At 37.3% G+C, this 24492-nt stretch overlaps 1 pseudogene; it reads left to right on the top strand.

Moving 5' to 3' along the window:
- The first annotated feature begins 19061 nt into the window (after window positions 1-19061).
- On the top strand, window positions 19062-19160 carry LOC132275610 (small nucleolar RNA R71; annotated as a pseudogene).
- The last annotated feature ends 5332 nt before the right edge of the window (window positions 19161-24492 follow it).

The following is a 24492-nucleotide window of genomic DNA, read 5'->3' as shown; positions in this document are numbered from 1 at the left end:
CGAGATTTAGGAGAACGCCATGATTTCTTTTCTCATTTGTTGTGTTTTACCCACAGTGTAGTATTTTTTTAAGAACCCTTGTTGTAACTTATCCTATGTGCTTATGGAATTATGAGGTAGGGAGTGCAACCAAGTTCTAGCTTTGTCTTCGAGAGAAAATTGGAAGAGTCTCATCCTAAAAGTATCATCAGAAAAAGAGGACAACTTGGTAGTTGAACACAATTCCAGGTGCTTGTGGCACATGTACCCTATTGGGATTATCACCATTCTTAGCTATGTCTAATTTAAATAATTCTCCTAACAATTTAGGCTAAGTTCAATGGTAACAAGTAGTAACAAAAATAAAAATTTCAAGTGAAGAAAAACAACAAAAACTCACAAAAGGTTCTGAAACCGAAGCTTCTATTCCTTAGGCGTCTTCGTCCTCGCTGCTAGATTCATGCACTTGAAAAAAAAAAAAAAAAATAGGGTGAGATATCATAAAGTCCTAAAACTATAAATTAAAATAAAACTAATCTTGAACTCAACAAAACCATGACACAGTCACCGGCAACGGCGCCAAAAATTGATGTGTGTCAATAATAAATTAACCACTCGCAATAGGACGAATCCTTGTAGAATAGGGTTATGTTGAGGGTGTCGAACCTCAAGAACTGTGGTGGTTTGTCAAGTATTCAATTAATCCTATTTTTAATTTAGAAAGAGGATTTGATTTTGTGTGTTGTGATGCAATTTAATAACATAAAAGAAAATAAACAGAATAAAAGGATTGAGATCTAGAGAAGAAATACTTAGGGATTGAATTCACCATGAACCTCAAACTATGGTAAACTGTTCAACCTTGGCATTTAAACAATTATGTATTAAATGGAATTAAACTCAATAACATTCGTTTAATTCAGATTAAAGAAAGATGTTTCATGAATTTCAGTTAATAAAAACCTATCTTCGGTTGGCACGAATTATCTAGCTACCTACTTCTAACTAATTTTGCAATATAACTCATCTTCCCTAGGCATAGACTATGAAAACATTCATTCACAAAATAAGTTTGAACACCATTGCAAGATCTCTATTCTTATGTCCGACAGGGCTCCACCAAATATCATCCAATAAGAATGGGTTGAATATAATTTAAGAATAATTAAATCTAAGACAAGGTATTAATCATTCAAAAAACTATTTAATAATTAAAAACCAATTGAATTAAGTCAATTGCCCATAATTATGCAATTAAAATATATAATATATTAAATTCCCAAAGTATAGAACAATCAAACCATAGTATTCGGATTCGGGCTACATCAATGTCCTACGAGAGGAATTAGCTACTCATGACGACGCAAGATATCATCTGTGTTGTTGTGGTCTTTATCTCCATGGACCGCCAAAACTCCTTTTGGATCTTCTTCTTCAAAACCTTAAAATCCGCCGTGAGATAGAGATATGAAAGATAATGGATGATTTTTTGTGGCCTTCTCCTCTTCTTTTATAGTGGAGAACAAGTCCCAATCCCTTTTGGATTGGTTTTCTAGCTTTTGGTAACAATTAGGCCTATAATAAAATAAAAAAATATGATTTTTGGTAATTTCCGCTTGTATTTTCGACTTCCAAGACGTCCAGGCTTGAGCCTTAGAGTCCCAGGCTCAAGCTTTGAGGTTCAGGTTTGAGCTTTTGGGTTCAGGCTCGAGCATCACTTGCCAGCAACTTGTTCTGACCTTGTAACGCGATTTTGACCCATTTAGAGTGCGAATTTGGAGATGGCTATTCGTGACAAAAACGTCGGGCTTCGAGTCTTTTTTCTAAAGTTGCTGAGTTTGCTCAATTTGGTATTCCGACTCAAAAGTTATAGCTAAAATACTGAAGTGGGTTTAGAGTTTTCAGCCATGCTCGATCCCGAAATGTAGGTGCTCGATCCTTTTGATTCGTGCTCGAGCCTTAAAGTTCAGGCTCGAGCTCTGGGAGCAAAAATTGTCCGGAACATCTTTTTATTGATGGTGCTTAATCCCAAGGTGTTGGGCTCGAGCTTTGGGACTGTGGGCTCGAGCTTTAGGTGTTAGTACTCAATCCCTGAGGTCTGGCACGAGATCTGGGAGCTTGGAAATCAATTCCTTTAAATTCCGACGCCTTGTGCTCGAGCTTAAGGGTCAAGGCTCGAGCACCCTATGGTTAGGCTTGAGCACCCTTTATTCAGGCTCGAGCCTGAAGGTGCAAGGCTCGAGCTTCAATGCCTTGTTGGAATTTCTTGTTTCGTTCTCGAGCCTTAGAACTGAGGCTCGAGGTTCTGAACTTAAACTCTTCCAAAATTCACCATTTTAACTCTCAGCTTGCTTCGGATAACCGGTAACGACGCGGTAAACTTCATTATCATTCTTTTTATCATAAAAGCCCGGTTTTAACTGTTTCTTTGGGAAAGTACCTAAAAACACGAAATACACATAAATCAGTTTAACAATGGATAGAAGTATCACTTTAGGTCTTAAAATACGTATATTTAGGGGCTTGAATATGCAATATTCAGCGCTCATCATGCATATGTATATATATACATTTGTGGTTGAAATAAAAGAAAAATAAAAAAAGAAAAAGAAATTTTTAACTTTAGTGGTGGGACCCACCACCACTTAAATTGAAATTGTGGCCAAGAGACCATCACTTTGGCCTCAATTTTTCTCTCTTCTCCCAGCTCTTTCTCTCTCTCTTTTCTCCTCTCTTTTTCATTTTATTTTCTTCTTAAATTTCAAACTACAATTACTCCCTCAATTTTGTGAGTTTTTGGGTGCCGTTTGCAGCAAATTAAAGAGCGCGTCGAGATCTTTGATTTGATCGGAGCAAAGGTGGTTTTGGTGCAACCTAGGAACTTCGAATTCTTAAGGTATGGGTTTCTAATTCATATTTTCTTGGGCCTTTTGTGAATTAATCATCTTAATTTGTTGTTAGCAAGTTTAATTTTTTAGAAATTTCATGCTATATTGTATATATGTTGTGCCAAAGTTGCGACTATGTGTTGCTTGGTATATATGATGATGAACTATACTTAATTGATGATTAATTTGTGCTCTTGGTACCTTTGGTGCTAAATTTCATGACTTGAAAGTATGAATTATGCCATAGAAATTTTGTGAAGCATGTGACTATGTATTAGTTAAAATTATAAGAAAAAGCATGCTTAGTTGATGATCATATTTGCCTATGGTGTGGATAATGCTAGATGTTGTGTTATGGGAGCATCATATTTATTTTCTTTGAAATTATCTACAAGGCATGCTATATTGCTAATGTTTGATTTGTGAAGTATCTAATCCTCCATGGGCATGGCATTGAAAAGCAAGATACATTCATGCATTGTATTGGGCAAATAATTGGGAAAGTTGATTTGAAATAAATGAAAGAAAGAGGATTTTTAGGAAAAAGATTTGATAAAAATGGTTTTGTGAAAAACTCGGTCGCCATGGAGTCACCAAAGGGCTGTAGTATTAATATAACCTAGAAGGAACTAGGGAAATCACCCTAGTGTGGTTGAGTTATCTGGTCCCAAATGACACCGCGGAGGTACCAAGGGTCAGGACAGTAGCCAATCTTTATCTCGTGTCGCTGCGGAGTCACCAAGGGACGGATTATATTAACAGTTTGAAAAGTGATGGATGATTTTGAAAATGGGGAACGACATAGCACGGCATTGCATTCCATAGCACTATATTATTCATTTGGATTTGAAATTAAATTATTGTATCTTCTCTCGGCATAGCATGATCCCATTCCCTATTGTTCTATTCATTGCTTGGATTCACGGGGTCTCAAGAGGTGTGTCTTAGGAACCACCTACTAAGCAATTTTTCTCACCCCTTATTACTAACATTTTTCAGGTCACGGAAAGAAGGTGGTGGAGGACATTCCTCCACAAGCATAAAGGCTTGAAGTGTGTTTTTGCAACCATTTGTAGACTTGGGCCATCATTTTTATAAAGCAACATTTTGATATATATTAAGAGTGTTTAGCATGGCCTTGTAAATTTAACTATGAGTCTTTGGCCCTATTTGATGTAACTTTGGGACAAAAGTGTAAGGGCCTTGTATTAATTTTTATTTGAATGGAAAATGATGTTGAGATCTATTAAATTGTTGATATAAGGAACCTTGGCATATAGAACATTATTTTTTCATTGTGTTGGGATAGGTTTGGACTTGGATTTAAGGTCACCAATGGACCAAAGGAGTGCCTAAGTGTACAAGTTCATGATTTTAGGCTTTTAGTGGATTTTTTTTTTTTTTAGTTTCTGGACTTGGGGAACTGGTACCACATCCGAGAACCAGTTTAAGGGGTTCTTGGTTCATGTTTTGAACATTCTGTCCATATGGAACCAGTAGCAAGATTTGGGAACCAGTTCCAGCCCTCCAGTGGGCATTTTGCCCTTCATTTTTTTTAGCTTTGATCACTTAACTTCGGACAGTCATAACTTCATTGTTCTAAACCCAAATAGGGTCATTCTTGAGCCCATCTTCAAGGATTTTGAGTTAGATTTCCAATGAGACCAATATCATCCTCAAATTCCATCCATGTAGAGAGTTATGGTCATTTTAGTGGAACAGTGTTGGATTTCCCTTGAACTGGGTAATGGCGCTTTTGGGAAATCACATTTGGTGACCGTAGAACCTCATTGAACATTATGGAATGCTAGAATAATTGTTTTGGACTTCATTTGACTAGTTTAAGGTCTTATTACCCTCTCACATTTTAAAATGACCATTTTACCCCTAATGTGTCCTCGGGTTTCGTTAAGGACCCGATTAGCGATCTGAACCCTCGGGTTTGGGTCATTACAATGTGAATACATTATTTTGAGGGTAAAAGTGGTGAGTAAGCAAATGGAAAATAATACCAAAGTTTGTAAATTTATTTTCAAAGTTACCCCAAATGGCTTCAACCATAGTAGTTAAATATTTTTTTGGATACTCTATTTTTTGTTAGGTACTCTTATTTTTTGGCCCTTTTCATTATTTCAGTAAATATTTAGTATTTTGTTTGTTATCACAAGTTATAACAACTGATTGTGACCTTCTGATGGACCTTTTGCATGTTGTAGTATTCATACTTAAGTTATCCCAATGGACGATGACTTAACTACTAATAAGGTGAGAACAAGCATTCCAAACATTGTCGAAATCAATATTACAAAAAGCTTAGCACCTGAAGTTATCAATCCCATTGAGATGGAATCCACACCAAAATTGAACATGCAGTTTGACACTGAGGATGAAGCATACGACTTTTACGTATAATGCTTATAGGGATAAAGTAGGATTCAGTATTCGTAAGAATTATACAAATAAAAGCCGTAAGACAGGAAATATTACAAGAAACAAGTTTGTGTGTTCCAAACAAGGTTTTAGGGTGAAGGACAAGAAGGATATCCACACAAGAAAGCCCAAGGATGAACTCAAATGGGTTGTGGTGCACTGATGCAAATTAGATATGACCACAATAAGGGAATTTATGTTGTATATAATTTTATAGAATCTCACAATCATCCCATGATAATTCAAGAATGCACACATATGATGCCATCACAATGAAGAATAAATGTTGCCTAAATTGATGTGGAATTGGCTTGCCAATCTAGAGTTCCGCTCGGTAATGTATTTGAGTTAATGAGCAGGCAGGTTGGTGGGAGGCAATCAATTGGCTACACCAAAGTTGATCAACAAAATTTTCTAAGGTCTATAAGACAGAGTGAGATAGGATACGGAGAGAAGATGTGGCTGATGAATTATTTCAAAATTCAATCTTGTGAGAATCCTTCATTTTTCCCCACCGTATAGTTGGATAGCGATAAAATGATAACTAATATCTTCTGGACGGATTCGAGAATGATAATCGACTATAGACATTTTGGAGACGTCATCACATTCAACACGACATACAAGCTCGTCCAAAGCAACCATCCTTTTATGGATTTTCTTTGTCTGAATCATCATCAGGAGACTGCTGTCTTTGGACTAGCATTGATGTATAATGAGATTGCCAATTCATTTGTGTGGCTGTTTGATTCATTCTTGAATGCAATGTCAGGTAAATGCTATAAATGTAATTTTTTTTTCTTCTTGCAATAATTTTGGTCATCCTATATATACATATGTTTTAAGCCATTAATAATTGAACATGGCCATTTTTTTTCTTCCCTTTTTATGTGAATTACTTTTTCAAATGGAGATATTTTATTGGGGCATAATTTTTAATGAAAGTTTCATATAATATATGTATTATATTATTTTGTTCTTACCTTTAAATTTTCCAATAATTTGAAAATATTAGTAATGATGTATGATAAGATTGCCTATTCATTTACATGCCTTTTTGATATATTCTTGAATGTGATGTTAGGTAAAACTCCATAAATGATTCTTACTGACCAAGATGGTGCAATGGCAAAGGCATTGCATAAGTTATATTGAGGATGAGACATCTACTTTGCACGTGGCACATCATGGCAAATGCACAGAAGCATGTAGACACCATTTTTAGGAATGATGAAGGGATTAAAAGTGTGCTGAGTAAATTCATGTACTATTATGATAATGAGGATGATTTTTGTATACAATGGGATGTAATGCTAAGGGACTACAATGTTGTTGGTAACACATGGTTGAACAATTTGTATGGTTTAAGAGAAAAATGGGGTTATCTATTTGTTAAACATTAGTTCCCGCTAGAATGTAGATAACACAGCTTAGTGAAAGTCTAAATAGCTGCTTAATAGAGTACTTAACCAGGAAAATGAGTATTTCGGATTTGTTGATGCACCTTGACAGGTTATTGTCGGATAAACGCTACAAGGAATATCAAGTTGAGTATGGTTTACTCAGTAAGCTACCTAGACTTAAACAAAATTGTCTAATTCTAAAGCAAGTGAGCAACATGTACACGTTGAAGATTTTTAAACTTTTCCAAGACCAATTCATAGAAGCTTGTGTGGTTGCTACCATGGAAGGAACAACTTTAGATGAAAATAGATTACATGTTTCTAGAGTATCTGTTCATAATGGCAATATGGATCGGACTGTGACAAGGTGGGATGATGGCTTTCTAAGTTGTTCGTGTAGGAAATATGCAATAGAGGGTATTTTGTGCAACCATGTACTTAAAATATTGAAAGAGGACACTTATTATTTGAAAGAATTACCTTCTATGTATATACTAAAAAGGTGGATGAGAAAAGCTAGGGATGGCAGCATACAAGACATCCGTGGATGTGAAGTTATTGCTGACTTGAAGTACACAGAAGGTATAGGATGTTATGTCGTTTTTTTTTTTTTTTTTACAGAAATCAGCTCATTTGCATTTGAGAAAGAAAAGGTATTCAATAATTTGATGCTAAAGGGAGTGAAATGGAAAAGGAAACACATCAATATTGAAGGACAATGTTCCGATGTTGAACAAGAGGTAACCAATTCAGCTTTTTAAACTGAAAGAAGTAATAATCATGAACATAATGAAACTATAATTGGGTAACCCACGATCAGATGTAATGCCAAGGGTATAAAGAATAAAGAAACAGGTGGTAAGGGACCAAGACGCAAGAAGAAGAATAAGTTTAAAGAATCCATGCAGAAAAAAAAAAACTATGCGAAACGGAATGTTAATTTATTTTATTTATTATTACTTGATAATTTAGTTTTCCAGTATATGTCATTAACATTTTGATATTGGCAATGTCCTAATCTTGTTTTTACAATAAATAAATCTATTGTTTTATAGAAATCATATGGCAACAACAGTGTTGGTGTAGGGGTAGGTGGAAGTGGTACCGTGCCACCTATTACATATGTATGTTTGAATGTGAGTTTTCTCCTTTTGTTAAATCAAAATATTGATTTTTCATTTTTTTATATATTATTATAATTTTCTGTACGATAATCTCTTAACTAACAATGTTTATATTGAAATAAGGCTTGTGACATTCCTAGTGATGCCACTTGGATTTGCGAAGTTTTTGAAGATGAAGAACTGGTCAGGAGGTGTGTTGATTATAGCTTTTGCTATGATCTTGTTTATTCAATACAGCTACATGGGGCAAAACCAACCGCCAAAGCAGTCAGCATATGATTTCTTCAATGGCCATCCAGCCAATGATTCTAAGTTAAATACTACTGATAGTGATAATTCCGTTCAAGTAATCGTGAAAAAGTTGTAAACTACTCCGGAAAAAAAAAAAAAAAAAAAAAAAAAAAAAAAAAAAAAAAAACCCCACACTTTATTGATGTTGAAAGACTTAATGATTTGTATGCTTTGAAAAGTATTTCTAAAGAAGAGTCCAAGGCATTGCTAGTACGGGGTCAAATGCGTCTCTTACTGTCTAGGTCGGACACTTTGCCTGAAACAACTCAAGGTGATGAGCGCTAAAAAGTGCGCATTTAAACCCCTTAAGCTTGAGTATTCTAGAACCTTTATCTATCTTATTTTCTCGTCTTAGACTAATTTTATGTTATTGCCCTTTTCAGGTGCTTATCCCTAAAATAAGTCAATTCAGCCAAATTAGAGCATAAAAGAAGTAATCTTAAGCTGGATGGAAGAAAGGAGTAAAGTGGAAGTAAAGTGTTGAAAAAACAGCAATCTTCGATCGATCTCATACATCTTCGATCGATCTCACAATGATCGATCTAACCTCACCAAGATGGATCAAACACCTTGTCCTTAACCTCAAAATCTTCATCTTCGATCGATCTCACCATTCTTTCGATCGATCAAACTTCTTTGATCTTATCCTCACCTACCACTTTTGTCTTTTTCCCAAAATATCCTAAAATATCTCAGAGATTTGTTGTATTCCAAAAAGGCGCCGCCAAGGATTGATTGATCTAACTTTACTTCAATGGATCTGGCCACAGTTCAATCGATCTCATCTGGATTCGATCGATCGAACCTAGTCAAGTCTAAAATAAAACATTGTCTAGCTCATTAAAAGACGGCTCGTGGTGCAATCATTGAAAGGGCCCTAGTGCACAAGACCTGACCATTGGGTGTGACACTTGAGCTACCTATATAAGGATTTTGAGCCATTTTTATAATATATCTTGGTCGTTGTCCTACCATAAGCTTAAGAGTGTGAATTTTAAGGCGAGGGCCAAGAGTTTTACATTTATAAAAGCCACTACTACCTTTCACTATAAATATAGTTTGGGCAAGTAGGGGTCGTCCCAAGGGATTGTGAGGATCGAACAAGGTCGTGGAATCGTTATTAGGGCTAGTAGGTCGAGTGATCAAACAATTGGTTGGTTAGTTAATTAGAGAGCAACTAAATTAAACTAAGTGATAACAAAAGAATGCAATTAAGAGTAAGTAAGAGAGAGAGGGATCTTGAGGTTTAGAGATCACCACCAAGCAGTGCATTTTCATACCACTGACAAGTGATTAATGAGGGCAAATGGTGTTTTGCAATATTGGTGTGTGTGTGTGTTTGGTTGATTCAACAAGCAAGGATGACTAGTTAAGCATGTATTGTCTAAACATCATGTGAAAGGCACAATATATCTAAGCAATGAAACATATATTGTCTAAACAACATGTGAAAGGCACAATAGATCAAAACAAGTTATTAATCATTTCATTAAGCTCACAATCCAAATATAATACAAGGTTAGAGACATATGCTACTTACATTCAAAAGCTTGGATCATCAAACAACAAGCATAGATTGTCCTCCTATTTAACACTACACTACAACTACACTACATCTACACTACTAGCATGAAAATAAACTAGGGGAGAGGCATAATCCATCAAGGAATAAGTATGAACCATCAAAAAAATCACAAGAGCATTCTTTTAAGCACTATGTTTTGACAATCTCCAAATCTATAGCATCAATACACATAGACATGTATCAATAACACAAAATCTAGAGACAAGCACATGAACATCTATTCTAGCATATATAGACATATGGATAGAATGAAATGATCAATTAGAAGCATTAAACCACATAAATCATTGAATAAACAAGATCTATATATATCAAAGTGTCAAAACATTAATTACAATACTAATCCCTCAATAATACATAAGATTAATATATAGAAAGCATGCTTGGGGCTAACTCTAGCCCCAAAAGGATGTTTAGCCACTCATGGTGATGTTGCTCCAACCCTCAAAGGCTAACTCCATGGTTGAAATCTACTCCTTGGATGATGAAGAGTCTCCAATGGTGTCTCTAGCCTCCTCCTCTTTTCTTCTACACTAAGAATTGCCTCTCAAGAGAATAAACCCTAGAATTGTATATTAGAATTGTATATGTCTCAAAAAGTGCATCATATTCCTTTTATAGGTAGGTCAAGTGACACACAAAATGAGCTGGGGTCGTGCAAAGAATATTCTCTAATGATTGGAAAGAGGACGGATTGAACAAGCTGGAAATTTAACTTTTTTGCACTGGAGGAAGTTCGATCGATCGAACCTTGGACTTGGATCGAACGAACTGGCTGAGATCCATCGAACTTAGGCTGGATCGATCCAACTGGTTGAGATTTTTGGGAAAAGACAAATCCGAGATATGGGAGATATTTGTTAGGAAAAGGACAAAAGTGGTTAGTGGGTGGTACAGCTATAGATAGGATCAATCATTTGAATAAGGACAAAAGTGTTCGATCAATTGAAGGGTAGTATTGGATCGATCAAACTTTGGACTCTTTGCTTTTGGGCCAAGACTTGGATCTATCTTGAAGTGTTGAGATCGATCAGTGTTCGATCGATCGAACCTTGAAGTTGATCGATCGAACTTTGCTGCTTCCCACCTTTGGCTTCATTTGCTTCTTTCTTTCTCCACTTTGCTCCTTTCCTTGTTTAATCCCAGAATTGCTTCAATTAAGCTCTTATTTGGCTGAGTTAGCTTATTTTCGGGATAAGTGCCTGAAAATAGAAATAATACGAAATCAATCTAAAACGGTAAAGTAAAATAGATAAAGGTGCTAGAATGCCTTAGTTTAAGGGGTTTAAATACGCACTTTTCAGCGCTCATTAGGAATGGTGTTTAGGATTAGAATATTCTACAGGGCCAACAATTCAATCAGTTCAGAGAATTTTTGGAATTGGTACCTGTACACAATTCTGTTGATAGATTGTTGTGGGATAAGAGTAAGTTTTCTTTTAAGAAAGCTTGGTCAGTTAGCAGAATTCAAGTTGAGGAAGTTGTTTGGCATCAGTTTTGCTGGGGGAAAACTCGTCCTAGATGGTCTGTCACTGCAGTCTTTGTTTTGCTGAACCGAGTGCCTTCCATGGTGAATCTTCAAAGAAGAAAGTTGTGCTTGGTTGCTAGGTGTACTTTGTGTCAAAATGCTTTGGATACAACTGAGCATTTATTTATTGGTTGCATTTTAACGCACAAATTTTGGAGTTGGCTGGGGGATTTGTTGCACTGGAACATGCAGCATCTTACTGATGTTGTGTCATTGGAGGACTTGTTCCATTGGTATAAAGATTTATCTGCTGCAGTATACCATAAGACTCTTTTTGGTGCTACTCTTTGGGGAATCTGGCATGAAAGAAATGCTAGACTCCATGGAAATTTTACTGAACCAGAGGTGGCTGCTAGGAATATATTACTGGAGGTGTTAGACATACATAGCATTTCTCTTTCTGATTTGGTGTAGTTGATCCTTGTTTCTTTTTAATGTTTGGACAGTGGAGTTCTATCAACTAATCTTCAGTTTTTTATTTTTAGTTTGAGGTATGGATGTATTTCCATCCATCCTCAGCTGTATTTTCTTTTCATTCTGGGGGAAGGCCCTCTGTGCTCCTGTATATATTTCTTTTCTTTTTATACAACCATAATTATGAAAAAAAAAAAAAAAAAAAAAGAACTAGAAAGTAAAGGAATGAAATAAACAACTATACAAGTATGAGCCTAGAAAATAATAAATGGATAACGCCACTTTCGTAGGGAACATGATTGCACTTAGCATATGCAACAAGCCTTTTAAAACCCCTAGGTTACCCCTAGTGGACGAGTGAAGTCTCGTGAGGGTTTCCAGAAATGGTCCCCACAAACGTTAAGCTCATTCTTTCAAAATCTCTAAGCAATCTCCCAAAATCTCAACATCAAGCAAGCAAGTATGGTCCTCCACACATCAATAAAATGATCATGCAAATCAAAACAACTCTAGAATTCTTTTAAGTGGACTGGCATCAAATGTGTTAATATCTAAGCCAACTAAAGAATTAATCACATCATTACCCTCAAACTAGCACACAAATCTAGTACCGATCATCAAGACAAAAAGTTGACCTTTTATTAAAGCTTTATTGTTCTAGGTGCGCTTATTCTTTTCACTCGATTTTTTTTTTTTTTTTAGGATCAAAGATAGAAGTATGGTGCAATGTGTTGATCTATTAAGCTTTCTAGCGATTCATGAGGTCGAGCGTTAGGTCAATGACTCCTAAACTAGACGGCTTTAGGGCATTAGGTGTTCAAACACCCCTACGGACTTACAAGCTCAAATCAACTAGGCTACAAATCTATACAACTTCCATCTAATCATTTCCCACTTCTCACCTTTTGGGAGAAGTCCTCACTTTTTATTTATTTTTTTATTACTTTTTTATTTTTTATTTTTTTATTTTTCAAGCAAGTTCAATTATTAACCTAGAGTTTGGGCCCTCCACCTTTCGGCGTGAGAAGTTCAATGCTTGATGAGGCTTGAATCCTGGCTACTTAGTGAAAAGGGGTTGTTATCCACTTTTATCAAGAATGAAAGCTTTCAATGCACTACTAGCCCAATTGGGATATAACCAATTCAATAATCAACAAAGCATGTACCCCACAAATGAATGCTAGTGTGCGCCTGTGCTAGTGTAGAATCCCAGAATGAATCTCAAAACAATCACAAAATCAAGATGATGTAAACCACAAATGCAAGGAAGATATCAATCTTTCGAAAAATTTACTCATAAATGGCATCCACAAGGCATACAAGGAGTATTGGACTCTCAAGTCAAACAATTTTTAAATTTTAAGCAATATAGTCCTCAAAAGATCAAAATCATAGCTAGATATGGACCAATCATAGAAATATCCCTCAATTACACAAGTCATGCTCAAAATTTTGAATTTAAAACTAACACTGTAAAGCACCATTCCCCCCAAACCTAAATGGCACAATGTCCTTAATATGCGAAGAGAACAAAGGAAAGAGTATACCAGTGCAACTAAGCCATAAAATGATCGGGACTGAAGTATCCAAAATGGGTGGCATGGCCCCCCCAAACTTGGGATGAACTGTGGTCCTAAAAATTAGTACTTGGATAAACTCATCAGATAACAAAATGGGATAATTAGTGCACAGTGGACATGTAAGTGTAAATGGGATAAATAGATAAAGAAATGAGAGAGGTATAAGGGTGGTCCTGAAAATCGGGTAGTACTCTCTCATCAAAGTCACTGTGATGCACCTGATGGAGTCAAACATACAGATATGAGAATATAATTATATGACATCCATAGTAAAAACAGATATATAAAATAGATAAAGTGCAGGTACAATAAAAATATCAAAGCCGAAAGACCGGCTGTAAAAATAATAGTATTGTACAGTGACAAAAATAAAGTATCAATAGGAGAGAGGGATCATAAGATAGAAGGAACTGGAAACTCAGGAGGATGAGGTAGGACGGGCAGGCCGGGCTCCGTGGATATCTCTAGATAAATCTCGGAACATAGTCACGACATCCGTGTGAAAGGCAGCAAAATCAGCTCTGTGGGCAGTGAGATCAGCTCGTATGGTAACAACAGCATCCTCAAGAGTCTGCAGGCATACTCCAAAGCCGGGGGTCAGATCTGGAGCCTCAGGCATAGATGAATTAGAAGAAAACTCCTGAGTCTGCTCCTGCTCGTGAATGGGCAACCCAGTTGGAGAGTACTGCTCTGTGGCATATGCAGGGCGCTCTAAGTCAATATCTATATGCTCGGCAGCTGGATCGACTGGTGCGTCATCCGCTGCGGGATCTACTGCTGCTGCCTGTGCCTCCTCCTCCTCTAGCTCCTCTACAGCCACTACTGCGTGGTCCTGCAGTCTGGTGATATTAGCGTTGTAGCTCTTGGTCCAGTCCTTCTTCAGAAAGTGACAGGAACCTCTCTCGGGGTGCTCCCCGAGGATAAATAGGGTAGCGCTGGTCTATAAGAATCTGGGTGATGAGGTGGCTAAATGGGAGAGACTTAGCCCGTCCAGGCGTCTCCTTACTGATGTACTCGTCATATAGCTTCCTCATCATGACCCAAATGAGCGCGGGAATGGACACCCAGTGGCGTGTGTAGAAGGCATAAAGGGCTGTTAAATAATCACCCCTTCTCTGAATCTTGTGCCCTACCATATAAATGTTCCGGAAGAGCACGGAATCGGTGAACCACAGGTCATCTGGAAAGAATGTCCAGGTGGCGAAGGTCTCGCCACCAGCATGGTGACCTGTAAGAAAAACTGCCATATCGGCATATGAAGGCCTATATAGCCTCAGATATGTCTCCTGAAGCTCTGGAGGACAACGGTGTAGGCAGTGGCAAGAGCGGGCTAGTGAGTCCACTGTGATGGTGATCTGATGGCCATCTACAGAAGTGACCAGCTCTGCTGTGGTATGCGGGGATGGTCGGAGGTTTTGGTAGAACAATCGTACCAGCCGCGGGTAGACTGGCTCTGTGACTGGGGTAAAAATACTGGCCAGGCCCCTCTTAATTATATCATGGTAAGCTGATCGGGTTAGCACCAATCTGGAGAAAAAGGTCATGTTGAACACTGATTCATGGTCGACTGTCATATGCGCATATCTAGGCGCGGGCCTATCACGCTCCTGAGCTGGCTGAGATGGTACAGGTGAATGCTCAGCTACAGTATACGGTGGAGATGGTGATGGTGTAAATGCAGGATGAGCCGCAGAGGTGGATGAAATATGATTAGCCTCTGCCTCAGCCTCGTGAGATAGTGACTAAGGTGGCGTAGCCTGTACTGGCTCTTCCTGTGCATGAGAAGGCTCTGTTGGCTCCTCTGTACGTGGTCTAATGTGTCAGTGGGACCCGTGTTGCCTGTTGGCAACGATCTTCCTCTTAACCATGGCCTGCAAAAGAAAAAGAAAAACTTGCAATGGGAGTTAATGGCAGAATAAGAAATTTTAAGCACGATATAGAAACATGTATGTCAAGTAAAATGGACAAAACAGATATGACATTAATCTATGCAAGTGATAGGATATGAAATATGCTAAACAATGTAAGTATGAAATGCATCCAATATGGAATATCACAGGCATTGGGAATATATGAGATAGCATGAACATAAGATATGATGAATGAAGTGTGTATGTAAGATCTGTGAAGTTCGATCGATCACAAAAAGGAGTGAGATCGATCACAAAAGTTGGATCGATCGAAAATAAGTGAGATCGATCTCACAACTTCAATCGATCTGAGACATAAGTTCGATCGATCTCTCAAGATTGATTTGAGATATAAGTTCAATCAATCGAACTGTGCAATGAATATAAATAGTCACAAATCTGTGACTTTGGAAGCATCGGGCCCACACGAACGTGTTCGTGGGCCCATCAACACGACAAGACAACAAATATCATCACCCAATCATGGCCCATCCTCCCAAAATAGATCAAACACATACATATATATACGAAACATATACATATATATATACATGGGAAATCAGTGATTCAAAAATGGAGATTCAATCATGTATAAAGCAAGAATGCAACATATAAACCATCTAATCATCATATTGAAGCTTAAGTCATAAGTGAGATCTCGGATCTTACCTAAATCGAATGGAGAGAAGTGGATGTGAAGAATGGATGAGAAATCCGAGATGAGAGAGGTAGAAGTGAGCTTGGATCTCGCCGGTGAACTAGCTGGAGATGAGGAAGATGAGATTGCATAGTGGCGACGAAGAGGAGTTGGGGTTTTGAAGGGTTGGATCGATCTTAAGACCCTCCAGGTCTATTTTAAAAACATTCCCGACAGAGCTCGATCGATCGAACTTCAACTGAAATCGATCGAACTTTGATGAACTCTCTTCAAAGTATTTTTGGATTTTTGAAATTTTTGAAAAATGCAAAACTAAAATTAAAAATTTTAAAATAAAATAAAATAAAATATTTTTTATTTTTTTTTTAATTGAATAAACAATAAATAAAATAAAATAAAATCTTTTTGTATTTTTGAAATATTTTTAAGAAATAAAATAAAATGAACTGAAATTAAAATAAAATAAAATAAAAATGAAAATATTTTTGGATTTTTTTTAAAATTTGAAAAGTCAAAACAAAGTCAAAATAATGAAATGGAGAACTGAGATCGATCAAAACAAGAGTTCGATCGATCAGACAGAGAGCAAAAATATGCAAGTTTTTGCAGGCTCAAAAATTTTCTAAGTGTTGAATCATGAGATCGATCGAACTTTAAAGTTGGATCGATTGAAGGTCTCCTGATTGATCTAAGAATTAGTTCGAACAATGGGACAGAGAGGTGATTTGGATGCAGGTTTCTGCAGGTCGAAAAATTTTCTAAGTGTTAGATGCAGAATGGAGTTTGATCGATCGAACTCAGGTTTGAGATTGATCAAACTATGCAGAATGCTCAATAATGACATGAAAGCTCATGCAATCCTCACCAAAGTTCCTTTCAATGCATATGAGAACCAAAAACAAGTATCTAGACTTCGTAAGAAATGAAATGAAAGATAGAAATGGGGGAGGAATAGGGTTTTGACACCCTATGAAATGTCGTTGCTAGTCTTTAACGTCTCTAGCAAGACATTGGGCTCTTTTAACCCGGATTAAAGATCTTATAATGCATTCCCTCCTTGTTGGGGTGATAGATACTTTGAACTCCACCCAACAAATGGTTCTTTGAAGAACTTGTTGGTTTAAGCTCAAAAGAAACTTTTGATCCTTTGTCTATGCAATTACAACCTTTGGTCTTCCATGCCCTTTCAAAGCAAGAATTTGAAACAAGACTTTGAGAATGCAAGGTTGAAGATGATCCTTTGGAAGTTTTGGTTTTACACAAAAGCTCATTTCCTTGACATTGAAGATCATGACATTTATCTACGACATTAACCTCTCCTTCATATTTGTCAAATGAATTGGGTGTGGGATTAAAGATATTTAACTTCACCTTCATGTGGCCAAATGAAATCTTCATTATCCCCGTCCTATAATTGATGTTGGCATTAGCGGTTGCCAAGAAAGGACGGACAAGGATAACGGGAATTTGGCTCCTAGGATTGGGAACCGGTTCCTTGTCAATGACAACGAAATCAACGGGAAAGAAGAACTTGTCAATCTTTATCAAAACATCCTCAATTATACCCCTAGGCTTCTTAATGGATCGGTCGGCAAGTTGCAAAACTACTGACATCGGTTTCAATTCACCTAGGCCCAATTTGACATATACCGAGTATGGAAGAAGGTTAACACTTGCTCCTAAGTCAAGAAGCGCCTGATTAATGATATGATCACCAATAATGCATGATGTAACCGGGGTCCTTCAACTTTGGCAAGGTGTTATGTTGCAAAATTAAGCTTACTTACTCAGTCAAAACCACTTTTCTTAGTGCTTGGCTCTTGTTCTTCCGCTTTTGGGTGCATAAGTCTTTCAAGAATTTGGCATAAGCCAGAATTTACTTGATTTCATCCAATAGTGGAAGATTAACTTTCACTTGCCTAAACATTTCTATAATTTCATTGGTTTTTACCTTTTGCTTGTCTTTTGAAATGGATCCTTTTAAGGCATCCGGAAATGGAACTTTTGGTTCAAACACTTTTTTAGAATTTTCTTTTGAACTATCTTCAACACAAGAAGCTTTCAAATCATTGTGTTCTAAATCATTTTTCAGCAAAACTTTTTCAACATCATTTTTCAAAACTTCCTTTTCAAACACATTTTTCAAGACTTTTTTCAATGAATCATTTTCAAAATCATTTTTCAATTCACATTTTGAAGATTTCTCATTCATAAGATCATGCACATGCAATGAAGGAAGAATGGGATGTGAAACGGAATGGGTGACAACTTGAGGTTGCACCGATTAACTCTCTTCATTGGACATTTCAACTTGATTGTCCACAATCCTACCACTCTGCAAGGTAGTCACCGCATTAACATGTTCAGTGGTGTGGCCTTCCGATGAGGAATGGGTTTCCACAACACATTGTAGCTTAGGTGGGGCATTACTAAGCATCTTTCCCTTCTCTCTTGCATTGAGAGTGTTTACTATTTGCCCTACTTGGGTTTCTAGCTTCGCAATAGATTAAGAGTGAGAATGAAGCAATTGAGTGTTAGCCTCTAAAGTGCCTAAAGCATTTAAAACTTTTTCTTCAAAGGCGGGACTTCTAGTATTTCCTTAGGAATAAGATTGGTTGGGAAAATGAGAATTAGAAAATTGATTCCCTTGTGATTGATAAGGTCTATAACCTTGGGATCCTTGGTTTTGAAGAGGAGGTGGAATGTACTTCCCTTGAAAACCGCCGTGGGAAGGGTTTGAGCCCTCTCCTTGGTTTTTTCAAGAGAAATTCAGATGATTCCTCCAACTTGGATTATAATGAATACCAAAAGGATTGTTCCCTTGGTTCACAAAAGCTGCATTGACTTGTTCATTAGGTTCATTTTGTACTTGTCCGTGAGGACAATGAGAAGTAGAATGAAGAACACTAGAACAAGTCATACATGTTTCATTTGATGCACGATGAGAATGATTAAGGAAGGAAGAAACTTGGTTCGCCGAGTTTTAGTTAATCAAAAATTGATCAAACCTTAGAGATAAAGACTTCATTTCGGCGGCTATTTCATTTGAACGGTCGACTTGATATAAGCCAACACTCTTCCTTCCTTGTGAATTTCTACCATTCTTGATGATAATGTTCTATGCAAAGAATTTTCACTCATGCTCTCATAAAGACGCCACACATCATCCTCATGCCTATCAATGTATGAGCCACCCATGGAAGCATCAACCATACCCTTATAGTTGTCCGATAAGCTTTCAAAGAAATATTGAAATAATTGCCATTTAGGCATGTCATGATGTGGACACTTCCTAAGCAATTCATTGAAGCGTTCCCATGCCTCATGAAACGTTTCTCCATCCCCATGTGAAAATTCTCGAATTGAGGTTCTCATAGCATTGGTTTTAGAAACTGAATAGTACTTCTTCAAGAACTCTTGTTGCATTTCTGCCCAAGAAGTGATTGAAAAAGGCCTAAGATTGTTAAACCAATACTTTGCCTTGTCTTTTAAGGTGAATGGAAAAAGTTTGAATCTTAAAACCTCTTTCGGCATGTCCGTATATTTTATGGTGGAACATACTTCAAGAAACTCATCCAAATGCTTGTAAGGTTCTTCACTTGGAAGTCCATGATAGTTAAGAAGCATTTGAATGTTTTGTGGCTTAATTTCATAATGATGTGCTCTAAATGGAGGCAATTGGATGTATGTAGGTGCATTATACTCACTAGGCACATAATGGTCTCTTAAAGCAAGAGGTGGATTTGCTACTTGAGGTGCAACATGAACACCTTGGTTTTGAATTCCTTGATCGATGATGGGAGGTTTTGGAGCGTACATTGGCCTTGGTATTCCAAATGGAACTTGGCCTTGTTGTTGTGGTGGTTGGTGAATGAATGGTCTAGGCATGCCTAATGGTACTTGTATGTTCTCATTGTGCACATTAGGATGAAAGATACCTTGTTGGTCTATATGACCAAGGCCTTCAACTCGTATGGTAACAACAGCATCCTCAAAAGTCTGCAGGCGTACTCCAAAGCCGAGGGTCAGATCTGGAGCCTCAGGCATAGATGAATTAGAAGAAAACTCCTGAGTCTGCTCCTGCTCGTGAATGGGCGACCCAGTTGGAGAGCATTGCTCTGTGGCATCTGCAAGGTGCTCTAAGTCAATATCTATATGCTCGGCAGCTGGATCAACTGGTGCATCATCCGCTACGGGATCTACTGTTGCTGCCTGTGCCTCTTCCTCCTCTAGCTCCTCTGCAGCCACAACTGCGTGGTCCTGCAGTCTGATGATAATGGCATTGTAGCTCTTGGTCCAGTCCTTCTTCAGAAAGTGACAGGAACCTCTCTCAGGGTGCTTCCAAGGATGAATAGAGTAGCGCTGGTCTATAAGAATCTAGGTGATGAGGTGGCTAAATGGGAGAGACTTAGCCCGTCCGGGCGTCTCTTTGCTGATGTACTCGTCATATACCTTCCTTATCACACTCCAGATGAGCGCGGGAATGGACACCCAGTGGCCGATGTAGAAGGCATAGAAGGCTGTCAAATAATCGTCCCTCCTCTGAATCTTGTGCCCTACCATATAAATGTTTCGGAAGAGCACGGAATCGGTGAACCACAGGTCATCTGAAAAGAATGTCCAGGTGGCAAAGGTCTCGCCACCGGCATGGTGACTTGTAAGAAAAACTGCCATGTCGGCATATGAAGGCCTATATAGCCTCGGATATGTCTCCTAGAGCTCTGGAAGACAACGGTGTGGGCAGTGGCAAGAGTGGGCTAGTGAGTCCACTATGTTAGTGATCTGATGGCCATCTACAGAAATGACCAGCTCTGCTGTGGTACGCGGGGATGGTCGGAGGTTCTGGTAGAACAACCGTACCAGCCGCGGGTAGACTGGCTCTGTGACTGGGGCAAGAATAGCGGCCAAGCCCCTCTGAATGATGTCATAGTAAGCTGATCGGGTCAGCACTGATCTGGAAAAAATGTCGTGTCGAACACTGACTCATGGTCGACTATCATATGCGCATATCTAGGCGCGGGCCTATCACGTTCCTGAGCTGGCTGAGATGGTACATGTGAATGCTCAGCTCCAGTATGTGGTGGAGATGGTGATGGTGTAAATGCAAGATGAGCCGCAGAGGTGGGTAGAATATGATCAGCCTCTGCCTCAGCCTCGTGAGATGGTGACTAAGGTGGCGTAGCCTATGCTGGCTCCTCCTGTGCATGAGAGGGCTCTACTGGCTCCTCTGTACATGGTCTAATGTGTCAATGGGGCCCGTGGTGCCTGTTGGCAACGGTCTTCCTCTTAACCATGGCCTGCAAAAAGAAAAAGAAAAACTTCCAATGGGAGTTAGTGCCAGAATAAGAAATTTTAAGCACGATATAGAAACATGTATGTCAAGTAAAATAGACAAAACAGATATGACATGAATCTATGCAAGTGGCAGGTTATAAAACATGCTAAACAATGTAAGTATGAAATGCATCCAATGTGGAATATCATAGGCATTGGACATATATGAGATAGCATGAACATAAGATATGATGAATGAAGTGTGTATGTGAGATCTGTGAAGTTTGATCGATCACAAAAAGGAGTGGATCGATCACAAAAGTTAGATCGATCGAAAATAAGTGAGATCGATCTCACAACTTCGATCGATCTGAGACATGAGTTCGATCGATCTCTCAAGATTGATCTGAGATACAAGTTCGATCGATTGAACTGTTCAATGAATATAAACAGTCACAGATCTGTGACTTTGGAAGCATGGGGCCTACACGAACGTGTTCGTGGGCCCATCAACATGACAAAACAACAAATATCATCACCCAATCATGGCCCATCCTCCCAAAATAGGTCAAACACATACATATATATACGAAGCATATACACATATATATACATGAGAAATCAGTGCTTCGAAGCTTCAAAAATGGAGATTCAATCATGTATAAAGCAAGAATGCAACATATAAAGCATCTAATCATCATATTGAAGCTTAAATCATAAGTGAGATCTTGGATCTTACCCAAATCGAAGGGAGAGAAGTGGATGCGAAGAGTGGATGAGAAATCCGAGATGAAAGAGGTAGATGTGAGCTTGGATCTCGCCGGTGAACTCGCCGAAGATGAGATTGCCCAGTAGCAACGAAAAGGGGTTGGGGTTTTGGAGGGTTGGATCGATCTAAATGATCGATCTTGAAACCCTCCAGGTCTATTTTAAAAACATTCCAGACAGAGTTCGATCGATCGAACTTAAACTGTGATCGATTGAACTTTGATGAACTCTCTTCAAAGTATTTTTGGATTTTTGAAATTTTTGAAAAATGCAAAACTAAAATTAAAAATTAGAATTAAAATTAAAAATTGTAAAATAAAATAAAATAAAATAAAATATGTATATTTTTTTAATTGAATAAACAATAAATAAAATAAAACAAAATCTTTTTGAATTTTTGAAATATTTTTGAGAAATAAAATAAAATGAACTGAAATTAAAATAAAATAAAATAAAAAAGAAAATATTTTTGGATTTTTTTAAAAATTTGAAAAGTCAAAACAAAGTCAAAATAATGAAATGGAGAAGTGAGATCAATAGAAATGATTCTTAAGTATCTGCACGTAGGTGATCTTATTCTTCACAATAATTTTCGCACTGTGCATAATTGTTTGCTATTAGTATAAGTTTTGTTTATCGTGTACGTTGGCACTTACAGTTGTCATGCATGTTAGTACGGATCTACTAATATAAACATGATTTGGGGTGCTTCTTCTAATGCTAGCAATATCCCGAATGAAGTCGACTGCACTCTGCAACTGCTTCTTGCAATAGTGAATTTTGACTTAGATTCACAGAGTACTTCTTAATTGTCCGTCTTCAGGTATCTGATGGGCGTCTTTTTTCATTTCCTTTTCCTACGAATTTCCCATCTTTAGGAACTTCTGAGATGATTCTTGTTTAGTTTGTGGAACACTGTTACCACCTTGAGACTGTATTGACAAGAGATTAAGCATTGCAGTATAGAAGGTTTTAGAAACTTTGTAGAGGAAAGATAAATTAAACTGAGAATCAACTTCTCTTTTATGGTCACTCTCATGAACTAGTTGTTCTATTTTCTTTGGTGTTTCTTAGCATTGTGAAAAAAAATTCTCTTGTTTGGTTTCTTCTAGTTCACATCCAAATATTTAGTCAGCAAATCGAAGAGTGTGTTATAGATTTATGCCAGGGCATTTGTAGCTCTGTTTACTTCTCATTCAAGCCACCTTTGATTGTGTCAGATGACTCTTAAGAGAAACACATGCACAAACACACTGACTGGACAGTGACATGAAGAAAAATTGATTCAAGCAGTTTCATGACAATGGCAACTAAAATCATGGGTGAGTATCTGCATCTGAAGGATTAAGCATTTCTAGTCGAATGACATAGAAGATCCATTGTTGTCTTTTCAAAGAGTAGGCAACGTACAAATTTTAATCCAGCCTTCTCAGGAATGACATAGAAGAATGTTTTATAAAGCTTGCTTAATTGTCTTCTTCTTCTTCCTTTTTTATTTATTTATTTTTTCTTTTATTTTTTTTTTTTTTTTTTTTGAGATTTATGAAAAATGCTTTAAAATAAGCATGTGACACAAGCAAGGAAAGGCCTAAACTCTAAAGTTAGGTGAATACAATTCTGCAAAACATAATGATATCTTCATATGTTGGTGTCATGTTTCTAAAATTATTGTCATAGCTAGGGACATGTAGGGTATGAAGAAAATTTGAAAAAGTGGAGAAGTTGAGGTTTTTTCATATATGGGTGCCCTCAACAAGTTGTTGTTTAGATTAGGGCTCATATAATGATCTTTCTAAAACGCCCTTAAGAAGAAGCATGTTGTGATGCTAACATATTTCATGCTACTACATCAAATCAAAAAAAATTAATTAATTAAAAATATATAGTTAATTTAGTTGAAAGATGCTCCCAACTTGTCCTAGAATTATTTATTGTTAATGACAACCCTTTTTGTCCATAGAATTAGTGATCATATGTAGGGGCATTTAAGTATTTTTTTCTCTAAGTTTAGTTCTTTGTCAAATTGTTAAATAGTGCTTAACCACACAAGTCATTTGGTGGTTCAATTCATCGGGACCATATTTCAATTGCCTTTCTCTATTGTAGTGCTTTTTATTCTTTATTCTGCAATCCTTCTGAACTAAAAATGTCTTTGAGCAATGATGAAAAATGGACGAAAGTAATAACTTTCATAATATAAGCCATTGTTAACTCGTGATTTTGGGTTGATATTCTAATACATTTTATCCTTATAAAATACTAATTGATTTTATACCTACTAAATTTTGTTAGAAACAGGGGCATTAAAAACATAAATTTTGGATGAGATTTAGAATAGATTCCGCTAATAATTTTTTGCGGATCTCTAGACGAGCGCATTTCTCTCCGTAAGGAGATGAATGTGGTATATTTACTTTCTCAAATCCGTTTCCGGGTGAATGAGAAATTAGCTCCAAAGTGTGGTGTTTTGATAAGCTTAAATAGGTATGCAAAATGTGGGAAATGTTTGTCCCACATGGAAAAAATGTTGAAACTAATTGAAATTTAAATAAGCCAAATTTGGGCTTGGGCTTAGGCCTAATTGTAAAGTCCAATTATTCTTTTTATTAAATGGAATCTTGGATTGGGCCTTTAATTTTCGGCTGGGCTTATTTAAATGG

The sequence above is a fragment of the Cornus florida genome, unplaced genomic scaffold (assembly GCF_030987335.1).
Source record: "Cornus florida cultivar Cherokee Brave unplaced genomic scaffold, ASM3098733v1 CherokeeBrave_3.0.0_Hap2_Chr09, whole genome shotgun sequence".
Taxonomy (NCBI): domain Eukaryota; kingdom Viridiplantae; phylum Streptophyta; class Magnoliopsida; order Cornales; family Cornaceae; genus Cornus; species Cornus florida.
This window is presented reverse-complemented; position numbering and strand designations above follow the sequence as displayed.